This window comes from Mesoplodon densirostris, chromosome 8 (assembly GCF_025265405.1).
Source record: "Mesoplodon densirostris isolate mMesDen1 chromosome 8, mMesDen1 primary haplotype, whole genome shotgun sequence".
Lineage (NCBI taxonomy): Eukaryota > Metazoa > Chordata > Mammalia > Artiodactyla > Ziphiidae > Mesoplodon > Mesoplodon densirostris.
Window position 1 is genome coordinate 58,197,324 of NC_082668.1, and position 25,223 is coordinate 58,222,546.

General features: G+C 38.9%; 1 protein-coding gene and 1 pseudogene across 1 annotated transcript in view; one reads left to right on the top strand and one right to left on the bottom strand.

Annotated features, from left to right (window-relative positions):
* The window catches only part of THSD7B (thrombospondin type 1 domain containing 7B), an 801,116-nt gene that overhangs the window by 12,819 nt on the left and 763,074 nt on the right, over positions 1 to 25,223 (top strand). The gene's annotated exons all lie outside the window — the stretch shown is intronic.
* LOC132495389 (ferritin light chain-like) lies at positions 18,271 to 24,789 on the bottom strand (annotated as a pseudogene).

Here is a 25,223-nt window from a genome sequence, read left to right on the forward strand (position 1 = left end):
ATTCTGGAGAACATTCCGTGCGCACTTGAGGAGAAGGTGTATTCTTCCGTTTCAGGTGGAATGTCCTAAAAATATCAATTAAATCTATCTGGTCTGTTGTGTCATTTAAAGCTTGTGTTTCCTTATTTATTTTCTGTGTGGATGATCTGTCTATTGGTGTAAGTGGGATGTTAAAGTCCCCTAGTATTATTGTGTTACTGTTGAACTCCCCTTCTATGGCTGTTAGCCTTTGCCTTATGTATTGAGGTGCTCCTATGTTTGGTGCATAAATGCTTATAATTGTTATGTTTTCTTCTTGGATTGATCCCTTGATCATTATGTAATGTCCTTCTTTATTTCTTATAACATTCTTTATTTTAAAGTCTATTTTAAATGATATGAGTATTACTACTCCAGCTTTCTTGAGATTTCCATTTGCATGGAGTATCTTTTTCCATCCCCCTCACTTTCAGTCTGTATGTGTCCCTAAGTCTGAAGTAGGTTTCTTGTAGACAGCATATATAAGGGTCTTGTGTGTGTATCCATTCAGCCAGTCTTTGTCTTTTGGTTGGAGCATTTAATCCATTTACATTCAAGGTGATTATCAATATGTATGTTTGTATTACCATTTTCTTAATTGATTTGGGTTTGTTTTTGTGGGTCTCTTGTGTTTCCTGCTTAGAGAAGTTCCTTTAGCATATGTTGTAAAGCTGGTTGTGTGTTGCTGAATTCTCAAAGCTTTTGCTTGTCTGTAAAGCTTTTGATTTCTCCATCGAATCTGAATGAAATCCTTGTGGGGTAGAATAATCTTGCTTGTAGGTTTTCCCTTTCAGCACTTTAAATATGTCCTGCCACTTCCTTCTGGCTTGCAGAGTTTCTGCTGAAAGGTCAGCTGTTAACCTTATGGGGATTCCCTTGTATGTTATTTGTTGTTTTCCCCTTGCTGCTTTTAATATTTTTTTCTTTGTATTTAATTTTTGATAGTTTGATTAATATGTGTCTCGACGTGTTTCTCTTTTGGTTTATCCTATATGGGACTCTCCGCACTTCCTGGACTTGATTGACTATTTCCGTTCCCGTGTTAGGGAAGTTTTCAACTATAATCTCTTCAAATATTTTCTCAGACCCTTTCTTTTTCTCTTCTTCTTCTGGGACTCCTGTAATTCTAATATTGGTGCATTTAATGTTGTCCCAGAAGTCTCTGACTCTGTCCTCAATTCTTTTCATTCTTTTTTCTTTATTCTGCTCCCTGGCAGTTATTTCCACTATTTTATCTTCCAACTCACTTATCCATGTTTCTGCCTCAGTTATTCTGCTATTGATTCCTTCTAGAGTGTTTTTAATCTCAGTTCTTGTGTTGTTCATCACTGTGTGTTTGCTCTTTGATTCCTCACGATCAGTGTTAAATTTTTCTTGTATTTTCTGCATTTTGTTTCCAGGAGTTTGGATTATCTTTACTATCATTACTCTGAATTCTTTTTCAGGTAGATTGTCTATTTCATCTTCATTTATTTGGTCTTGTAGGTTTTTACCTTGCTCCTTTTTCTGTAACATTTTTTTGTCATTTCATTTTTTTTTCTTGAAGTTGGGGGGCTGTATTCCTGTCTTTCTAGTTGTTTGGCCTGAGGCGTCCAGCACTGGAGTTTGCAGGCAGTTGGGTATAGCTGGGTCTTGGCGCCGAGGTGAACACCTCTGGGATGCCTCACTCTGATTAATATTCCCTGGGGTCTGAGGTTCTCTCTTAGTCCAGCGGTTTAGACTCAGTGCTCCCACCACTGGAGCTTGGGCTCAACCTCCAGCTGGGAACCGAGATCCTGCAAGCTGTGTGGCACGGCAGAAAAAAGAAAAGAAAAAAAGGAGCAGTACAATTATAAAGAATAAAAATAAAAATAAAATTAGATAGATAAAAAATATATTAGGAAAAATAAAAATGTAATTGAAAAATCTGCAACAATGTAAAACAAAACCACAACTGAAAAAAAGAAAAAAAAAAAAAAGGGAGGGGAGAAGAAGCCAAAAGGAGCAGAACAATAACAAAGTAGAAAGAAGAAAATAAAATTAGAAAAATAAAAGATTTATTAGAAAAAATAAAAATATAAGTGAATCAACAACAACAAGGTAAGACAGAACCCCATCCTAAAAGAAGAAAAAAGAAAAAAATAAAAGAAAGCCTTGGCTATGGGATGTGGAGTTTGGCTCAGGGTGGAACTTAGGCAGGGGCAAGCTTTAGGGTGGGGTGCTGCCTAGGCCTGGGGGGTGACACTTGAGCATGGGGGGTGCCTAGGCACAGCCAGAAAAGACCTTGAGGGTGGGGCCTAGGCAGGGCCACGTTCACGTGTGGGGCAGCACCTCTGCTTAGAACCTGCGCAGAAGGGGAAAAGCATGTCCAAAGAGAAGCCTCTGGAGTGTGGTGTTCGGGAGTTTGGTGGTAAGGCCCTGGATGAGGGTGTGTGGGTGGAGTTTAGGCCCAGCGCAGTTGGAGGGGGTCTCAGAGGGGGTCTCTAAGTGTAGAAGTGGGGCCCTGGTTGGGGGCGTAGGTGCGGGGCTTGGGCTCTGCATGGCAGGAGGGAGGCTCTGAGGGCAGAGGATTAGGCCCAGGAGCCCAAGAGCCTCCCCAGTGCCTAAGTGGAAAGGGAAAGCACTGGCTGCATTCCCTTCTGTTCCTCCACTCCCACCCAACCCCTGTCTCCCCCAGGGTCTCCCCCGTTGCCGCTGGACCCCTAACAGTGGGTGGGTCCCACTGGATGTAGGAACTCCTCCCCTCCCCCAGCTGCCCCTCAGGCTTGCCAGTCCTGTAGGTCTGGCCTTTACTTTGGCTCCCCCTTCCCCCCACTTCCATTTCCTCAGGAGCCAAATGGCTGGAGTGGGCCTCAGTGGGCAGAGGATCAGGCCTGGTGTCTCAGCAGGCTCCCAGGAGCCCAAGTGGGCAGGGGAAACCTGGCCACATTCACTTTTAATCTTCTTCCCTCCCAGTGGCCCCCCAATTTCCCCCTTTGGGAATGGGATCCCTTCCCCTCCCCCAGCCGCCCCTCAGTGGCTGGTCCCATCCTGCCTCCACTTCTCCTCCCCCCTCACTCCCCCCCACACCCCATGTCCTACCCAGTCACTGGGGGTTCCTTCCATCCCCTTAGGTGGACGTGGTCCCCCACTGGTGCCTGGTAGGTGCCCTAGTTGTGCAGAGATGCGAATTCCACGTCCTCCTAGTCTGCCATCTTAACTCCACCCTATAATTTTTAAAATTGCATCTTGTTTTACAGATGCAGTGTGTTTTCATTGAGAGGATGTTAATAATAATTTAACCTTTTCCTTTTCATTCTCTGTACCATTTATGCTTCCTCTAAATCTGTTACTCTTTTATTCATTTATTTGTTTGATCATGTCCTGTGATATGGGGAGTTTTCTTCTAATGTCTGCTGATCATTGACAATTTCTTTAGTGTTTCTGATTATTGGGGGTGAGACCTTAAAAGCTGATTGACATTCTATGTACATGACTCAGCTGTTTGGGCTTCTCTTTCAGGCTCTACTGAGTGGTGAACTGGCTTTTTTTATTGGAGGATGGGTTTCTCAAAAAATCTATATCCTTCAGTACCTGAAGGTCTTTTATCCAGGGCTTATTATGGATATTATTTAAGGTGAGGGCTAAGCTGCTATAAAAAAGATGTACCCAAGTACATGGTTTAAAAATAATAGTAGCTCCTATCTCACTCATGAGAAGGTCTCATGGTGGTCCAGATTGTCCAGTGGTTCTGCTCCATGTGGTCATTCAGCCACAAAGTTTTCTTCCTTCTTATGGAAGGACATTATCCTTCTTTGCCCACCCAAGCTGGATCACAGGCATTTCCATATTTTAGTGATGAAAAGAGCACAGAGCTAAAATCTCAAAAAAGATATTTCAACAAGTGACATAGAAGTTCCATATATGTTCAAATTCTCTGTAGCTGTGTAACAGTCCACTCCAAAAGTGGCTTCAAGCAATAACAGTCTTCATTTTGGTTTTCACATCTGGGAGTGGATGGGCCCAGCTGGGTATTCTTCCTTGGGGTCTCTTACACCATGCTGTTCAGATGGGGGCAGAGGCTGGCTCATCTGGAATGCTTCTTCATCCACATATCTGGTACCTGGACTGGGAAGACTCAAACAGCTGAGGATGGAATGACTGGGACTCTTGAGGTATCTCTTTCTCTCTCTGTGTGTGGTTGTGTCCACATGCTTTCTCTATATGGAGACCTCAGCTTGGTGGGAATTCTTACGTGATATCTGAAGACTCTCAGGATAAGCTTCCAAAGAGAAACAGGAAGGAGTTGCATGTCTTTTTCTAATGTAGCATAAGAGCCATGCATGGTCACTTCTGCTGCATTCTATTGGTTGCAAGGGTGCCTCTAAGGAGGGGGCCTAGATTTCATCTTTTGATTGGAGGAGTAGCAAAGAATTTGCAGATATATGTTTTAAATCTGCCATGACCCATCATTTCTGGTCACACTCCATTGGTGAGAATGTAGTCAAATGGTCACTGCTAGCCACAAGGGATGATGGGAAATGTAGTTTGTACTTGGACAGCCATGTAAGAAGGGAAAATAGGTTCAGTCATGATTAGCAGTCTTCATAACAGGGACTATTCAGTGTTTGGATTAGTCAGGAATTGAGAGAGAGAGAGATTTATTATAAGGAATTGGCTCATGCAGTTATGGAGGCTGAGAAGTCTAGAGTCCCAGGAAAGCCATTGGTGTAGTTCCAGTCTAAGCCCAAAGGCCTGAGAACCAGGGAAACTGATAATGTAAGTCCTAGTCCCAGTGCAGGAGAGGAGCAATGTTTCAGTTCAAACAGTCAGGCAGAGAGTGAGCTATTTTTTCCTCTGTCTTTTTATCCTATTGAGACCTCAAACAGATTGGATGATCCCCACCCATACTGGGGAGGGCCATCTGCTTTACTCGGTCTACTGATTGAAATGCTAATCTCATCTGGAAGGACCCTCACAGATACACCCATAATAATGTTTAGCCAAACATCCAGGCACTCTGTAGTCCAGTCAAGTTGACACATGAAATTTACTATCATAGTGTTTCCTGAAATGAACCCTGCCTACACTGGGTTACTGATAAAAGAATAAAGGCAGAATCTTAGCAGAAGCGGCTTAACATTTAGTCCTCAGCATTTCACTTAATTCCTCTCTTTTGAATATGATACCTCATCACTGTCTTTCACTTTGTGTGCTCTCCTCAAAAATATCTTCCTGAGAGGGCTTCCCTGGTGGCACAGTGGTTGAGAGTCCGCCTGCCGATGCAGGGGACATGGGTTCGTGCCCCGGTCCGGGAAGATCCCACATGCCGTGGAGCGGCTGGGCCCGTGAGCCATGGCCGCTGAGCCTGCGCATCCGGAGCCTGTGCTCCGCAATGGGAGAGGCCACAACAGTGAGAGGTCCGCGTACCACAAAAAAGAAAAAAAAAAAAAATCTTCCTGAGGAGTTGAATTTTGTTGCCTGTTTTCCTGCAAATATTGAAGAAGGGACAGAGGAAGGGATCTGAGGGGCTAATTAATTCCATTTATAGGCTTTTAATTATCCCGCATTTCAAGCCATAAGCCTTATTACTTTTTTCTAGGGCCTTTAGGACACAAACTTTCTCAGAGTTCTGCAAGTATAAATTAGTTTTTCTGTTGTTGTTACCATATTCTTCTGTAGGCAGAATCTTCAGCTTCCTTTACACTTTCAAGTTGCTTACTGCTCCTCTACCTGTTCCCCATGTTCCAAAATTCATTGCTGTCTATTCTCCACCTCTAGTTCTATATTTTTGGCCCTTATTGACTTCTATCTTTTAATACCTTTACTGTCATTTCAAGGGAGTATTAGGAAGGAGTGAAAATACATACAAGTGTCATGTCCCCCAAGTTAATGGGAAGTCTTCTAACCTTTCTGTCACTTCTGTTTTAGGCTATTTATTCTGGAATAGAAAGGATGTTGAATGTTCATTTTTGTGGTGATTGACTCAGTTATTCTCTTTGAGCATGTACTACAAAATCTGTTTTATAATAAAATTCACTGGCCAACCAAACTTCCCAGGTTAAAAATTGGTTTTAATTTAATCTAAATGTTCACTGGCTCTGTATGATTGATGTCAGACTGAGCTGTTGGATTGGGGATTTATAGGGAGAAGATTTCTCCTTGGAGGTCAGATTATCAATGGAACAATTCCTTTATGGCCACCTGGAAATTATCTTCCTTCAACTTTTTCTTTCATGGTGAAATTTTGATATTTAAGATGTTTCATTTTTTCATAACTAAGAAAACAGAGGATTCTATGCAAAGAAGTATGAAAGTCAAAGATGAAAACTAGTCAGACCTATCAAAGTGGGATTGAAATATGAATTAAAGACCAAAAGACAGTATTACAAATTCATAAATCAACCTTAAAAGCTTATTTTATGAACATCTTCATGGCCATCATCTTATTACCATGAATCACAGGCAGTGTTGATTGGAACTAAAAAAGGAGAAAAAGCCTAGCTTCTTGTGGGTTGGTTATGGATTTACTCAATTCGTGCAGTTATTTTGATATATCAACAAAGTTCCCCCAACTTTACAGCCACAGGTGACATCTGTGCTACAGACATTAGTGCCACAGGTAATATCTGAGACTTACTCAGAGAAATATTTTCAAAATGTATGTTTAACACCATTCATATTTACTACTCTCTTTAATACTATGTACTGTTAAAGCTTATTTTCATAGCAAATATATGCATATGAATTAACCATCTCATCCTTTTGTTTCTTTTATTCTTTGGAATTACTATGGTAGCCAGACTGTGGTTCCTGTAGGCAATCTGTGATATTACTACCCTCTTACCTTGATCATTTTTCCCCCAAATGAGGAAAACAATAAGCTACTGTGGAAAGAAGTAGTTTTATCACCCAACGGTGAATTTCATTCATGGATGCACTTCATGAATGAAACTGTTAAGAATAACATATGGGTATGTTTTTTTGTGTGGATTTTTCCTCAGGGTTAATAATTTTTTTAAATTGAATGCAGCTGTTCAAGGATTTTTATTGCTAAGTATACTCACTATGTTGAAAAGGAATGACTTCCTTTTAAATCTTTTTAGACTACTGTTTTGAGTCTTAATTACTTAGCTGTATTTGTAGAGAACCTGTAAACAATAGAGATGCTGACAGCACACATTAGGTAGGGTGCTGGGGTGGTTCAGATCACAGGTACCAAAGTCAGACTGTCTGGGTACTAAGCTAAGGTGTGTGACCTCAACATTACGCCTTTGCTTTCTCATCACTAAAATGGGAATAAATGAGAAAGTCTATGTAAAGCATAGTTCATATTCTGTATTACATACTCAAAGTACATTTTCTATACTCAAAGTATTACATGATCAAAGTCATATTAAGTACTCAATTAATGCTACCTTTTTATTGCTATTTAATGGATGCTACTGTAAGAGATTATTTCCTGTCCCTCCCACCGCCTGACATGTAGAACACAATTTAGTTTAGATATATAGACATGCAAGTATAAGGAATATTATTTCTCTCAAAAGGTCATCTGATATTCTTTTACTTCACTTTAAAGTTTATCTTCTAAAATAAGTGTTTTTAAAATTTCCATTTTATTGCTTATTTCTATTGGCCTTCCTTAGCTGCTTCAAATATTGGATCTCCAATAATATTGTCCCCTGACGTTTCCATTTATAGAATGCTTTTATTGTTTTCAAAGCAAGAGCTGGAGATTCTATCCAATACAATTACCAGGCAGAATGCAGTCTCAAAGCTTACTTAAAAGCCAAGAATGTGTAGCCCGTTTGACTAAACCTGCGATTGAACTTAGATGGGTCCATATGGTTGACTTCCTCCATCTTCAAATTTGGAATGAGAAGAATCAAGAATGTGAGCAACACCTTTATATTTGATGATAAGGTCAAAAATTATTATATTATAATACCTTATCTTTTATCTTACCTCATCCTGACAATAGCCTGAGATGTTTTGGGAATGGTCGGGAAGAAACCAAGTTTGAATAGCATAGATATTAAGTGATAGAACCAACACTAGCCCAGTGCCCTTTCAAATTTTAGTGAAATTTTCATTATGCAAAGGTCTTTGGTTTTCCTTGTTTGAAACTTTGAACTTAGAACTGCTAATGGTGTTGCCATTCTCAACAGAGGGGATTGTGAGCCAAAAAAAATACCACTTTTTGTGTTTCCTTAGATTTCATGTTAATTGGTTATCATTTTGGTGGTTGATGATCCAGATAAACAGATGTTTTATGCCAAGTGGTGGCTTCTCTTTACAGCATTCTATGCTGTTATAATACAGTAATTATTACCATGAAAGAATGATTCTTTTTAACAACTTTATTGAAGTATAATTTATATACCCAAATTTACCCATTTAAAGTGTATATTTTAATTATTTTTACTACATTTACCAATATACAACCATCACGACCACCTATTTACAGTTAATCCCCTTTCCCACCCCCAGCCCTAGGCAACCACTGATCTAGTTTCTTTCTCTATGAATTTGCCTTTTCTGGATATTGCCTATAAATGGAATCATACAGGAAGTTGTTTTTTGTGACTGGCTTCTTTCACTTAGGATAATGTTTTTGAACTTCATTGATATATACTGTATTATAGCATATATCGATATTTCATTCCTTTATATTGCTGAATAGTATCATATTCTATCATATTGATATAGCATTTTTTAAATCCATTCACAAGTCGATGGACATTTGGCTTGTTTCCATTTTTTTGGCTATGATGGATAATGCTGATGTGAATATATGTGTGCAAGTCTTGGTGTGGACATTTTCATTTTTCTTGGGAGTGGAATTTCTGAGTTATATAGCAAATAGATGCTTAATTTTTAAAGAAATTGCAAACTGCTTTCCAGAGTGGCCATAGCTTTTATATTCCCACCAGCAATATAAGAGGGTTCCTGTTTTGCCATATTTCTTGCTAACATGTGTTTTGTCTGTGTTTTCAATTAAATTTGTTTTAGTGAGTATGAAATAGTATCTCATTGTAGTTTTGATTGGCATTTCATTAATGACTAATTATGGTATCTTTTCATGTATTTATTAGCTATTTGTATATTTTCTTTGGTGAAATGTCTACTCCAATCCTTCTTGCATTTCTAAATTGCGTTGGTTATCTTCTTGTTATTGAGTTTCAAGGGTTCTTTATATGTTCTAGATACAAGCCCTTTATTGGATATGGGGTTTGCAAATATTTTCTTTCAGTCTGTGGCTTGCCTTTTCAGTTTTTAGTGGTGTCTTTGAAGTGCAAACATTTTGAATTTTAAAGTCCAATTTATCAATATTTTTTTCATTTATGGATTGTACTTTTGGTCTTATAACTAAGAAATCTTTGCCTTATTCAGGTTGTCAAAGAATTTTCTCCTCTGTCTTCTAAAATTTTTGTAGTTTTAACTGTTACATTTAGGTCTGTGATACATTTTGAAATTCTTTTTTGTATGGTGTGGGTAAGGGTTTAAGTTATTTTTTTTTTGTTTTGGATATGGATATCCAATTGTATCAGCATTGTTTATTGAGAAGACTATACTTTCCTCATTGAATTGCCTTGGCATCTTTGTGAAAATCAATTGACCATAAATAGAAGGGTTTATTTCTGGACCTTGAGCTCTGTTCCATTGACCTAAATGTCTATCTTCATGCCATTACTACACAGTCTTGCTAACTGTAGCTTATCTTGATAACTTTATAATACATTTTGTAACTGGGAAGTTCTCCAACTTTGTTTCATTTAAAAATTCCTTTTGCTATTTTGAGTCTTTTGCATTTCTGTTTCCATTTAAGGATCAGTTTGTCAACTTCTGCATAAAAGCCTGATGGACTTTTGATAGGGATTATGCCAAATCTATAGTTCAGTTTAGAAAGAATTGCTATCTTAGCAACATTGTGTCTTCGGTTTATGAACATGGAATGTCACTCCATTTCTTTGATTTCCCCTAGTAATATTTTGTAATTTTTAGTGGATAAACCTTATACTTCTATTGTTAAATTTATTCTTAAGCATTTTATTCATCTTGAATGAAGTTCTTTTAATTTCATTTTAAGATTATTCACTGGTAGTACAAAGAAATACAATTTATTTATATTTTTAAAGAATTTTATTTTATATTGGAGCATAGTTGATTAACAATGTTGTGTTCGTTTCAGGTGTATAACTAAGTGATTCAGTTGTACATATACATGTATCTATTCTTTCTCAAATTCTTTTCCCATTTAGGTTATTACAGAATATCGAGCAGAGTTCCCTGTGCTATACAGTATTTTTAATACAGATCTTGTATGTGCTGTGATTGGTTGTTAAGCTTATTATTTGATGATTAAGCTACTCCCTGATTTAAAGTTGATGATACTAGAGAGCTATGTAGAATTTTTTGGACTTCCTGGATATTAAATGTAAGAGTAAAATTTATTTGCAGTACTTCCTGCCTAACAGAAACTTGTAGTGTTAGGGTATAATAGGGGGGAACTGAGCCTTTTAATGATCTCTGCTACCTCTCTTGTCCAGAAGGCCTCTCCTAGCACCTTATCATGGCAAGAGTCTTTTTTCCTGCAAACAAATGAATAGAGAAAACATCCTTTAAAGTACCAATGGACGATGTCACGAAAAATACCCTTAGTTAAATGAAGAGACTATTAAGACATAGGAGAACTTGGCCAGTATCTTTTAGCTTATATTTTTGAGAGTACTTGGTTTGAATGGAAAAGATGTGTTGTTTTTCTGTTTCTTAAAACTCTGTTTAAAGATCAACCCTGCAGTCTATGCCTGGTACGCTGTAATTCTAGCCTCTTGGGAGTTAAGTGTCTTGTTTTTGTTTTAATATTTATCTCCATTGTGTATTATTATATGCTTCAAGTAACTACTATTTATCATTTCAACTGCATGGTGCAAAGATGTTTATTGCCTTCTTAAATGTGATTTTAAAACTGTATTCTGACACTGTAACTTTACTTCTGGGAACACATGTCCAGTTTTATAAGGTAAATCAATTGGACAGTGTATTTCAGTTAACATAAACTTGTTTTGTTCAGAAGACGCCTATAGTTTCCATTGAATCACAGCTATATTTAGTATCCTGAAATAGTGGGAGGTTTTAAAAAGTTCAAAAAGTAGCAAGTAGGTGAGAATCTTGTTCGTTGCATTTCATTGGGTTTATGTTAAAGTTGTAGGCGGGGTTCCTAAAATTGCTGGTGGGGAAATTTGAGGATTACCAATAACTAGATATTCATGTGTTTGATGCTTACCAGCATTTATGTTAAGTTCAGAGAGTCAGAAGGATTCTCATATTCCTACCCAGAACACCACATGTAAAGTGTTGTAAGATATTTAAGATTCAGTTGTGGAATACTTTAAACAAAGTATAAGTTCTATAATTGTTAACATGTCGATAACATGCCTGTGGATACTTAGCTGGCTGCTTTGGTGGTGCAGTCTCCTGCACATAGCATGTCTGCTATGGCTGGTCATGAAAAATTACTTTTCGAGTTAGAACTTAATAAAAACTTTCCCGGTCTGAACACTAAGCTCTACTCCCTGTGCAATTAGTTGTTTCATTTCTTTCTCAGCAGTTGGGTAATGATTATGGCTCCAGATGCAGTGAGAGTGATAAAGAGATTGATTAATTTCACTTGAAAGGGCATATGTTCAAAGAGAATCCAATCGGAACGCCATGAATGAAGATCTGACATCTCTGCAGTGGAGAGTTGTACCCTTACATGGTGTCCCACCAGTGCTGAGAAAAGGATTTCTAAACCAATGATACTTATCCACTGGGTCTATAAAATATTGAGTCTTGCTCATAACCTAGTGTACACCTATGTGAGTGTATCTGTTCTTGCTACCATTCTCTGTCTTTGTAACAAGCTATTTGTGACAGTTGGAAAGTTTCCTTTGGCTTCTTTACCCTAGGGGTGCCTTTGAGTTGCATGTTGTTATTGATCAGTAGCATCAGGGTTGCTTCAGAACCATGGCTTAATTTAGAACACACACAGGCACACACACACACCACTGCACAACACAACCTTTCTATATTTTAGTGTGGAAAACATCTTCAATATTATAGCAGTGTGACCACTGAGAAAAACCTTTTATTACATTTTATAAAAAACAAACAAAAAAAGGGTCTATTTATCTAATACTTTATCAGTTTACATCTATTTGATACTTCATATTTTCAAGGAACACTTTTCATCTTAAATATATCTTTTACATACCACTCCCTTTCATTTTCATGCACTCTGTCATTTTTAAAATAAATATTTTATGACAATTTACAAGTGACTGAAAACTTAATTTTTAAGAGAAAAATAAAACATCCATCAAAACTGGTGGGTTCAAATTTTGATGAAATAAAGATAAAAATTCACAGCTGTGATTTTAGCATGGAGCTTAAACTTAATGAGTTTTGTTTCTGAGTCTGTAAATGAGTGGGTGTGCATCCCTGAATAAATAAAACACATGCATACTTCTTTTGGAAAGTGTCTCTTATATACAAGTCTCTCTCATAAGGCATGGAGTTGAGAGGATTGTATAAATTCGTGATACTTTGAAGACCATCATAAGAACTTTTACTCAGTGCTTCTGTAAATCAGGAAAGTGTTCTCATTCCTTGGATTTGCTGATTGTTTTAATAAAGAAGTTTTTATCTGAAATGTCTTAGGTTCTTTTTCCTGCCTTTATGCTTGAATGCTAAGGTTTTATTCATGCAGCAGATAGTTCTTGGGCGTTACTCTATGCCAAGTGCTATGCTGTGAAAGTTAAAGAGTGGAGCAAGACAAGCTCCTGTTTTTAGTAGGAGAGGCTTCCATTGACTGATTGCAACATGGAGCAAATAGACCATGGCCCTTGAAGACCCATCCTGAAAGAACACCAAGAATTTCCTTCTAAGTTACATTGATGCAAAACTTTGGATGTTTTAAGAATATATCCCTTACTCGGTGCTTCTCACGTTTTTTCTTTTAAAGCTCTAGGACTTTTTTCTGAGAATACAAAAGTTCTTTTTTTTTTTTTTTTTTTTTTTCTTTTTGCGGTATGCGGGCCTCTCACTGTTGTGGCCTCTCCCATTGCGGAGCACAGGCTCCGGATGCGCAGGCCCAGCGGCCATGGCTCACGGGCCCAGCCGCTCCGCGGCATATGGGATCCTCCCAGACCGGGGCACGAACCCGTATCCCCTGCATCGGCAGGCGGACTCTTAACCACTGCGCCACCAGGGAGGCCCCAAAAGTTCTTCTTAATCACTGCATTCTGAAACAGACAATGAGGTCAGGAAAGGATGGTAACAAGACGACTGGAAAGGGAATGTTTGAGAAGAATTTCACAGATATTTAAACACTCCTCAGCACTTAGGTTAAATTTTTAAAATTTATTGAGGAAGTTGCTTTAGCTCTTTAAGTCCTTTTGATATTTTGAAGACATTTCCATTAGGGTGAACTTTGACAAGGAGAGATTCTCCCCAGGGAGTTTCATTTGTAATACTCAAGAAAAATGAACATCCTTAACAGGAGTTTCACAAATCAAGGATACTTTTTTTAAAGTTTTTTTGAAAATCATTTTGTGTTCAATATTAAAGCCACGGATGCATTCAAAGGTAGGATTTGCCATCTCTTACTCCATCTTTGTTGGACTCTCTGATTTGTCCTTGATTGATTTTGAAATAGATGAGCCAGCTTTTAGAGCAGGAGAATGATTTAATTATTACAGAACCCAAGAACCAAAATCAGATTTGATGGTATGTTGAAACAGTGTTCAGGATGAATTAGTGAACAGATGTGGAGTATATGTCATTGATATCTGATACCCTCATGTTGACCTAAAAGTGGTGCTTTTTTTTTTTTGAATTTATTGGTGCCTTTTAACCTGGGATGAGTTCACTTGTCTTATAATGGAAATTGGGGCACCGATAAAGAATCTAGAGCTTAAAAAATGGAGGAAAGGACAAATGCAGGATATACTTAATTTATTCGATGATTAGGGACCACATTGTAGGATGATTAAATTAGCAGCCTGAACACCGATGTCAGTACTGACACCAGAGGTCAGCTAATGTACAATTTAGTTTTTAGTAGTTTCAAAGGTTACTGTGATTATTTGGATCATTATGAAACATATATTTAAGCAAATACTTTCATAGAATTTTAGAGCTGGAAGGGACCTTGAGATCATCAGACCTGGCCTTCTCAATAACAGGTGAGCAAGCTGAGGGCCAGGAAGACAGCTTGGAGCAACAGGGACAGAATGGGACATGGGGCCTCTCAGTCCATCCTCCGCGCCCCATTTCAGGTACAGTTCACTTCCCTCTTCCACATAAGCCAATGATGGAAAGACCAGAGCCTGCCTATAAGGGGGCAGATGGTGGACTTTAGTGGTACCCATGCCACATTCTATAGTCTAAATAGTAGGAGGTCATTAAAAGTGGAAGCTAAAAATCAATGAATTCAGCTGGGAGTTCTCAGGAGGAAAGACAGATGAAAAAATATAGCAGAGATGTTCAGAATGCTTGTCAGAAGGTCAGGATTCCTCTCCCATCATTAGACAGAGGAGGAGCACCTGAGAATCTGGACCAGAGTTGGCAGCTCTGGAACTGGATGAAGAGAGCAGCTACTTCACAATATTTATGTGGGAGAAACTTCATTTTATTTTTTTGGTTTCTTCTTTTTAAATGGAAGCATAGTTAATTTATAGTGGCTTTGCTGTACACCTGAAACTAACACAACATTGTAAATCAACTATATTCCAATAAAAATTTTAAAAAAGAAAAAATGGAGAAAAAGTTTACAATGTTGTGTTAGTTTCAAGTATACAGCAAAGTGATTCAGTTATATCTATATCTATCTATCTATCTATATATGTGTTCTTTTTCAGATTCTTTTCCATTATAGGTTATTAGAAGATACTGAGTATAGCTCCTTGTGCTATACATTAGGTCCTTGTTGTTTATCTATTTTATTTATAGTAGTGTGTGTCTGTTAATCCCAGACTCTATAATTTATCTCCCCACCTCTACGCCCCACACCCTCCACTGCTGTCCCCTTTGGTAACCATAAGTTTATTTTCTGCCTGTGAGTCTATTTCTATTTTATAAATAAATGGAAACTTCGTCTTAAAATCAATGCCAAGAATGGCCGACATTACAGTTTAGGCCAGCACAAAGGCATTTGGAGGTTGGATGAAACTGGTTTGTGTCAGAGCTTTGTTCTTACTGGTGTGTGAGTTTAGCCTACTTGAGCATCCTCCCCCTCCCCTAGCCTTAGTCTTCTACTTAGCTCTGTATTCCTTCCCTCATTCACTTGATAAACACTTACGTAGCATTTATTATGGCCTCTACCGTATTCTGTCAAACTGGGTTATTCATATGTACCCCAGAAAGCTGTTTTAAAACATGAAATTGGATAATGTGCTAAAACATTTAGCACAAATTAGGAGGTAAAATTGAGCTAGAGTTGAACTGTTGTCATGGGAAAACCATGGTGGCACCTGGCTGAGGCTTCCTGCTCTTTGGCCGGGGCCATCTATGGCCTCCCAGGGGTGGGGCAGCTGGTGCTGAGGCAATGATGGTGCATCCCAGTTGGGAAGAAGCAGTGAGGGGTCTGGAGACCTCCAAGAACCTTCAATTATTGGCCCTTGGATCTCACTGGGAGGTAATTTTGGAACAAATGAAACAATTTGGACAAAGGAATTAGCACAAGCTGAGAGAAAAGAAAAAAAATTCTTGCTTCCAGCAAATGTGTGTTTCATTTGATTTAATTTTTTTGTTTTCATTCATCTGAGGACTTCTTTAGTGTAGTTGGTCGAGGGATTCCTGAGACTCATACAATGCTGGAGCTGGTACCGCCTTCTATTTTTTTCAACTAAGAAAACTGAATCTGTGGGAGGGGAGGTGACTTTGTGATGGACTCCTTGGCCTTCCTCTTCGTATTTATCTAATGTGATCCGCATAGCAACCCTAGGGAATGTGTAGGTAAGTATTTGTCTCCAATTCCATGTGGATTGCTTAGGACATTGCAGAAAGTCATTGGTAGAGAAGGAATCAAAATCCAGCTTTTCAGATAAGTGGTTGGGTGCTCTTATTATCATCCTACTTAATTGGTAGTGAAGTTTGCAGAACTCTACCTTCATTCCTTCAGTTGGCTGTCAGATATTTATGAGGCAGTTGCCATGGTGCTTACCATATTCTAGGCCCTGAGGATACAATGATGATTTCCTTTTCTTCACTCTCAGGGAGTTTACCATCTAGTTGGTGGCATAGCACATAAGCAGACAATTGCAGAAAGAAAAGCCAATAGAGATATGTCAAAAGCATTATGAGAATACAAAGATTGTATGAGAAATATTTCTTTGAACAGTAGAAAAGAGCTGTCATCATCTGTATACTAGGCAGTATGCTAAGTGCTTTGCACAAATTATTGTATGTATTAGAAAGACCATTTCATTGGCCCTAAATTAATATCTAGGTTTATAGTCATCCTCCCTAATCCTGATGGTACTTATTCTCTTCCCCAAGTTTCCATAGAATGTTCTGGTATGTAATGAAAAAGCATATATCAGGAATAATATATCACTTTTTGTTGTAGGTAGATATACCAAGGATAACCAATTTGAGGCAAATTCCTCATTATACATTGAGACAGATTATTATTATGGATTATCTAAAATTGAGGGAGCATGTAGTCTCTTGCAAAGACAGAAAAACAGTGAGAGTCTGATAGAAGAGGACATTTGGGGCTGGCGTGAAAAACCTCTTTACATCAGGGAGGGTAGGGAGGCATGCAGGCGGCTCTGAATGTTGCATACCAGTGGGAGACACTCCCAGCCACCAGCAGAGTCAAGCTGTGGCATTTTCCTGAGAGTATAAACTGAGGTTCTCAGTCGCTGGTGGGAGAACCCAGTCTCAGCATTCTAGCTCATTTACTGGTCTCCCCCACTTCCTCTGCTCTGCTTTTTGTGATCCCTTTTCTCATTTCCTCTCCATTTCTTAATAGAGGTCTTTAAAATACTCTTTATTCCCTTGCTCATCTTATTTCCCTTGTTTGGGATGGATTTTCAGGGGAATCTGAGGTTAGGGATGAACTCTTTGTGTTCAGTTGCAGCCAGATACCCTATGAGAGCCTCCTAAGTTAAAAATTTCTAGTATTCCAAAGCGTGTTCTGAACATTGGGTAGAAAGAAAAAGAATGTGTATGTGTATTTATATATATTGTGTATATATACTTATACATGTATATATGTGTGTGTATAGAGAGAGAGAGAAAGAGAGAGGGGGAGAGGGAAGGAGAGGGAGGGAAAGGGTTGAGGAAGGTGTGTGGGTGGGGAAAGTGCACACCTTGATTTTCTTGTACTTGCAGTGTGTTTCGTACTAGAAAAGGAGGATTTATTGGAGGTGGGGGTGATGTCACATAAAATAAACCTGAAATTTTGGGAGTCATCATACAGCCATGATGGAAAACAACATGGAGGTTTCACAAAAAATTAAAAATAGAACTACCATATGATCCAGCTATCCTACTTCTGGGTATATAGCCAAAGGAAATGAAATCACTGTCCTGAGAGGTATCTGAGCCCCCATGTTCACTGCAGTATTATACAGTATTATTTACAATAGTCAAGACATAGAAACAACCTAAGTTTCTATTGACAATGGAATGAATAAGGAAAATGTGTTTTACACACACACACACACACACACACACACACACACACACACACACACACAGGAATACTACTCAGCCATAAAAAAGGAAATCCTGCCCTTTGAGACAACATGGATGGACCTTGAGGGAATTATGCCAAGTGAAATAAGTCAGACAAAGACAAATACTGTGATAATTTCACTTATATGCAAAATTAAACACATGAAGAAATTTTCAAGGTAAGAAATGTGAAAAAGGTTTCATTATATCTTTGATTAAAAATGGACAAAAATGGAAGCATTGATGTAGAATTAAGTAGTCTTCAGATTTTATTCACTGAATCAGCTACAAAGATTGGAAATACTATTTTTAAAATTTTAAATGAAAATTTAATTTTTTTATTTTCAAATCTGTACAGGCTGATACATTTCAATACACTTGCTCACCTACATTGTATCAGAATTTTTTTTTTCTGCAAAAAGCTTTATTGTTTCCATTTGGTCCAAGGCTTGGGAGAGGGGTCCAGGGTGGTTAGAAAGCTGCCCAGTGGCTGCAGAGACGGGCTTCAGGCAGAAGCCCTGACGCTAGAGGGGCTCCTCAAAGGCCGCTGGGCTCTGAAAGTTCCTAGTCATACTTGAGGGTGAGCCTTTCAAAGAGACACTCGCCCAGCCCAGCCTGGGGACCAGCCTGCGGAGGTTGGTCAGGTGGTCACCCATCTTCTTGATGAGTTTCACCTCCTCATCTAGGAGGTGGCTCTCCAGGAAGTCGCAGAGGCGGGGTTCTGTGCAGGCAGAACCCAGGGCACGCAGATCCAGAAGGTCCTGGTTCAGGTTCTTCTCCATGTTAATGGTGGCTTCCATAGCGTCCTGGGTTTTACCCCACTCATCGGGAGATGGATTCTGCACGTCCTGGAAGATGGCGCAGCCGCCGCCCTGGTTTTGCATTTTCAAGAGACGCTCGGCGCCCTCGTGCTTCTCTTCAGTCCATTCGCGGAATGAGTGGCCCACGCCTTCCAGAGCCACATCGGCGCGTGTCTAAATAGAAGCCCAGAGAGAGGGAGGTGTAGGAGGCCCACAGATGTATGTTGACCAGACGGGTGACAGCGGCCTCCACCTCGGTGGAATAATTCTGACGAATCTGGGAGCTCACGGTTGATAAGGAGTTAAGCTCAAAAAATGGTGTTGGCTGGTCCTGAGGATAGCTGAGGGTCTGACTCCGAAGGTTGCAACTGGAAAAAAAGTTGGAGGGTGGTCGGAGGCTGGAGCAAAGGGCTTCCCTGGGTCTGTTCCGTCCAAACACCGTTGAAGCAAGAGACAGATCTGGGGGACTGCTGTGCGCACTGCCTCAAAGCAATATTTGATAACCAAGAGAGAAAATACAAAACAAAACAAGAAAATGATAAAATGAAAATATGATAAACAAGGGCCATGGGATAATTTTAATTTTTAAGTAATAAAAGCTGTTATTATCTTAATACTTTGTTCACCTAGAAGTAATTGACAGTTTACTTTCATGAACTGTTTTGTCAATTTGCTATAGTAGTGAAAATCAACTCCTTAAAATCTGAGAACTTTTTTTTAAGAGAAGCTGAAGTAATCATTACGGTCTCAAATAATGAAACATTGTCTTTTTTCTCTTTCTTTTGAAAAGACAACTGCTGTATTTCACTGGCCTGCAGATATTTCAGTTTGGAGGTTTTTGTTTTGCCTTCTCAAGCTGAAGAATAAATGTCACCAGCATGAAGCAGCGGCACTTCTCCTTTGGTGCAGTATTTTAGGTGATAGGTGTGACACTAATAGTAGAGGAAACTTGACATAAGCAGCTCTATCTGATGAAAAAACATTTTTCTGAAGTTTTAATATTTGCCTGAAAATTTTGTATCTTAAAGTTCTCAAAAATTGAGTGATTCAGTTTTCATTTAATCTTTTCAGAGAATTTATGAGACAGCTTTGACTTAAAACACTTCATGTTTTTTTAATAGTTTTAATTTTTTTTTGCAGAGAAATGTTGAGTAGAGCTGCCAAAATTTGCTTCCTAGGCTCATTTAAAAATCTCTAGAGCTACACAAGATACTGTGTCATGCACAAAATTAATCACATATAAGAAAAATCTTATAAAAATTCCCACAAAATGTGCTAGAAGTAATAGCAGTGATACTATTTATATTGATTGACCACTTATTACATCCCTGGTTGCTCTTACATGCTTTATCTCATTGAATCCTCACAAATATCCTATGAGATTATTATCTCCGTATGACATCTGAGGAAACAGATGAGTAGTAGAGTTGGAATTTGAAGTAGAATATTCTTTTTTTAAAAAATTTGTATTGGAGTATAGTTGATTTACAATGTGTTAGTTTCAGGTGTACAGGAAAGTGAATCAGTTATACATGTACATATATCCACTCTTTTTTAGATTCTTTTCCCATATAGGTCATTACAGAGTATCGGGTAGAGTTCCCTGTGCTATACAGTAGGTCCTTACTAGTTATCTATTTTATATATAGTAGTGTGAATATGTCAATTCCAATCTCCCAATTTATCCCTACACCCCCCTTGGTAACCAAAAAATTTTTTTCTACTTCTGTGACTCTATTTCTGTTTTGTAAATAAGTTCATTTGCACCAAAAATCTACAAACAATAAATGCTGGAGAGGGTGTGGAGAGAAGGGAACACTCGCACACTGTTGGTAGGAATGTAAATTGATACAGCCACTATGGAGAACAGTATGGAGGTTCCTTAAAAAACTTAAACTAGAGCTGCTACATGATCCTGCAACCCCACTCCTGGGCATATATCTGGAGAAAACCATAATTCGAAAAGATACATGCACCCCAGTGTTATTGTTCAGTTTTGAGCTTAATGAATGTGTAGTGAATAGAAGAATGAATGCATGACAAAATACATACGAGACTTTGGAAAATCCAGTTTGAGCTTCTATTGATCTATGAAACCCTGAATACTAGTCAGGTTGTGTCTAACATATAGTCAAAAATCATATAGGAAATAAAGGGGAAAGGTGGATGACATTGTTAATGGAGGTTTCGAGAACATGCTCCATCAACGTTCAAAATGAATAAATCTGAATGTATTGTATGTGATACTTTAGTATTTGTAATACGGCAAACAACTTAAGTCCTTCTCTGTTGTTACTGATTGTTTTGTTTTGGTCTTGGCTATTGTCACTTTCATTTTCCTGCATGATTTCCTTGGGGGGGGGGAGCACAAATTACTGGCATAATGGAATGACTTGCTGTGAACCTTGAGAGTAGAATGGCATAGGAAGGAGTTGTTGGCAGGCAGAGAAGACAGTCATGTTCTCAGATTCATATTGACTGCTAGGGCCCCTCTGGGGTCTTTGGGGAGGTATCTTCCTTGGTTTGAGCTCCTTTCAAGATCAGGGCTGGTTTGGGGACTCCTGGAACAGCTTCCCAGGGAAAGAGAACTCAAATAGTGTGTCATCTGTCTCTGGAGAAATTAATCCAGGAGGGAGAAAACAACTTGACCTATAAACATTTAGAACTGAGTATAGTTTAGCAAGAGGTGCGGGGCAGGAGAGGAAGCAGGAGAGAATGACGGGAGAGTTCAGAGAGGAGGGGCGGAGAAAAGTCACCATGCAGGTGGTCCTGCAACTAGTCCTTTCTGTTGTGGGGTCGTTCTAGAAGGTGGCACACTTTTAGGGATAAGGGGCAGTGTTCTGAGAGGGACTTAGTCATCTCCGTGTGGGATTTGATGGTTCCAGCATATGTTTGAGAATCTAAAGTAGGTTGAACCCCAAGAGCATTTTCTAACATTGCACATGGGTTTTGTGGTTGGTCACATTGTGCAAATATAGCTTCATTAAGTCTAAAAAAATTCATGATCCTGAAGCATTGATGAATGTTATGAAAATATTTATTTATTCAGAGGTTTTTTGGTACATGGTAGAGAATCAAAGTACTTTGTGTATACAAACTGTTCCTGGAGTTATGAATGTGGGTTCTGGAAACACACAAACATGAGGTTGAATGCTGGCTCTGCCATTTGGTAATTATATAATTTGGGGCAAATTTCTTAAATTCTCTGTGCCTTAGTATCTTTGTGTATAATATTGTGGTTGATGGTACCTGAATTATAAGATCAAATGAGATAATACATAGATCATGCTTTGTTCAGTAACAGGTACATAATAAGGGATGATGCTGAAAGAACGTGGGGAGATATTAATTTGGTCAGCAAAGTCAACTTGAAGCCCAGCTGTTGGTGAACAAATATATTTGCCCTTTCCTCTAACAGTATCAAATTTATGTTTTGTGCATGGAAACTTTTAATGTTTATACCCACTGAGAACATTCAGAGTGATGACTATGTTGATATGACCCAGATTCACATTGAAATTGCTCTTTAAATGCCATTCATTAGTAATTCTTTGATCATCTTTGTGTTTAACAAAATTCATAGAATTGCTTTCACTGTTTCTTCCTAATACAAACCTTTTGGCATTCCTCTGGAGCTTTTATTGATAAACTCTCCCTTAAGCATACATCCAAATTAAATGTGAGAACCTGCAGGTAAAAGAAATTGCTTCAAGGCAGTGATTCAGTAGGATGAAAAATCAATAACAGTTTCATTAAGGAAGGAAAGATAGTTTAGACATACTCCTACCTAGCTTTCTTCTTACTGAAAGAAAAGAATAATTGTTGATTATCTCTTTCCTTTCAGATATAATGTTCATAGCTTAGTAATGTGGCCGCTGTATAGTTATATTGTATGCATCCCTTCAAGTCTGCTGGGTTTCTTGAATAGAGGCAGTCTTTACGTTTCGAAAAATTGACACTCATTTAAAGCAGTTTCTTTAATAATGCATGCCATGCTGAGCCTACTGCAAGTGAGCACTTTACAACCACCAAATCCTACTGATATATTTGAATTAGTTAAATTCCAAATTCCTTTCTAAGAAAATGCTTTAATTCCTTCTTTCCCCTCTACTGATTGGTTGATAGCCGGAGGAGGAGATGGGCAGATAGCTAAAAGGGCGGATGGATGGTGCACGGCAGAAAGGAAGGGAGGAATTCAACTTTAATATAGTGGTATGTGTGCTTCTGGCTCTCTGCTTTCTGGCTCTATGATCCTGAGCCACTTATATTCTCTCTGTCTGAGTTTTATCACCTTTGAAAAGGTCATAATAATAGTTATATGATATTATACAATATATAATATCATACAACTATAATACAATATATTATAGTTAATATTATATAACTATTATTATGACCTTATGACATTATTATGCAGATGAAAATGAGTTATGTGAGTTGTTGTGATCAGTGTCTATCTGATGACAGTTACCTTATAGTTATATAATTTGAGCTATATTATTAGTAACATTGAAACAAAGATAAGGAGGTAGATAAGGTAAATACAATGAAATTTTTAAGATGCCATTTTGTGCTAGAACAATTCAAGATAAAAATAATTGCATTTTAGCCAGAAGGAACACAAATATGTTTTCTGGGTTATCTTAGATGGGAGTTGGACTGCTTGTACAGTAAAATGCCCCCAGAAGAAGAGGGTTTTATCTGTAGGGTGGGATCTCAGAGAGGTGTAGGGAAACCACATCCATGCAATAGGGTGAGGTACCAGTCTTTTTCAAGACATTTCAGTATTGAGGAAACATTCACAGGGGGGTCAAACTGTGTTCGGAACTGAGTTACGAGACTTAAAGAAATCTTTTTCGAAGCAAAGTGCAATGGTTAGTTTTGCACAGTGTAGAAATAATCAGGGCACTCGGTCCAGAGCCAGAGAGAAGGCTTTCTCATAAATTGCTGTGTGTCCTGTATCAGGTGGTGATAGGATGTTGTCTCTCCTGTGGTAGCAGCAGGCAACATGAGTATGGGAGAGTTTTTCATTGACTTTATTATAAAATGCTATGTCAAGCTCTCAGGAGTTTAACTAGCCCAACCAGTCTTTATTTATCACATTTCTCTCAAGACCTATGAGGTTCACTCAGTAATAACTAAGCATAATTGCTAACATTTACTACTTTTTCTTAACAGTCAGGCACTCTTCCAATTGCTTTGCATGGATTTTTATATTCTTTTGCCTCACGCAGGTTGTGGTTGGTGTAGTAGTATTTTGATTTTGTTGAGCTGGAGACCGAAGTACAGAGAGGTTAACTACTCAGCCCAAGGTCACACAGCAAGTCAGTGGTGGTGCCAGGTTTCAAACCCACTTCGATTCCAGAGCCTGAGTCCTAAACTAATGCCTTATATAATAAGTGCTTAATATTTGTGAATGGTTATAATAATAGCTACAGTTAAATATAGAAAAAAAAAGGAATTTCTGCTCAGCATGACCCTTCATTTCCAGGTTTGTGTCAAGTGTGTGTACTTGAAGCACATTTTATAATGATTGCAGAAATAACCAACCATCTCTTTCTCTTCTGGTATAAAAAGAGATAAAGAGCCACTCCTACTTTGCCTAATGATTGTTAAATTGCTTTCTTTTTGGTCTAATCTTTGCTAAAGGGAAGAAGGAGACCAGACATGGCAGGCTTTTTATTTTATTTTTTAAAAAATCTACTAGCTGCCAAAAGAAAAGTGCTGGAGAGCAGATTTCAGTGTGCTTGTTAGACGTAGGGTTGTTTTGATTGTCTGTGGCCTGTAGGGAATTGGATGGGAAGAGCATGTACTAGCCTCTACTCATGATGGGCAAGGAGAATAACAGGTCTGTTGGTTCAAACTGAACTTTGTGGCCTTGAAAGGACTTGGTGGCTGCAAGCAGCAGGCGTGGTAAGAAAGGTGCTATTTATGGAAGACCTACCATGCCAGGTAGACTAGATATCCTGTATTATAGGTGAGAAGAGCCAGGCATCAAGAAGTTCAGAAATTTGCTCTAAGTCACACAGCTCATGAGCAACAGAACTCAGCTTTGAACTTGGATCTCTGCAACTCCTGCCTACTTCCCACCATCCCATAGTGCCTCTTACAGTAGTCCAAGCATGTGATCTAGAAAATGCTTGGTCCCCATTGCTTCTCACTGGGCATGAAGTGCAGCTTCCAGCAGATGTGGTTTTTCTGCAGTCTCTCACCTCCCCTTGCCTCCTTTTTGATCCAGAGTTCGTCTATGTGGAGGCTGCATCTGGCCATGCTGCACACTCATTGGTAGGGATGCAGAAGGCAGATAGCACTTAGCACTTTTTTTTTTTTTTTTTTTTTGCGGTACGCAGGCCTCTCACTGTTGTGGCCTCTCCTGTTGTGGAGCACAGGCTCCGGACGCACAGGCTCAGTGGCCATGGCTCACGCACCCAGCCGCTCTGCGGCATGTGAGATCTTCCCAGACCAGGGCACGAACCCGTGTCCCATGCATCGGCAGGCAGACTCTCAACCACTGCGCCACCAGGGAAGCCCGCACTTAGCACTTTATAGTGGAAAAGGACCTGAATCCTGATGCTGCTGGTCATGAATCAATGGTTTCATTCTCCAGTCATGGCATTGCACTTCTTGGAATTAAACCTCAGGGCTCCTAATGATAAAATGGATACTTAGAGTTATCCAGCCTATGTTACAGTCAGCATTATTATGAGGCTCTAAAAA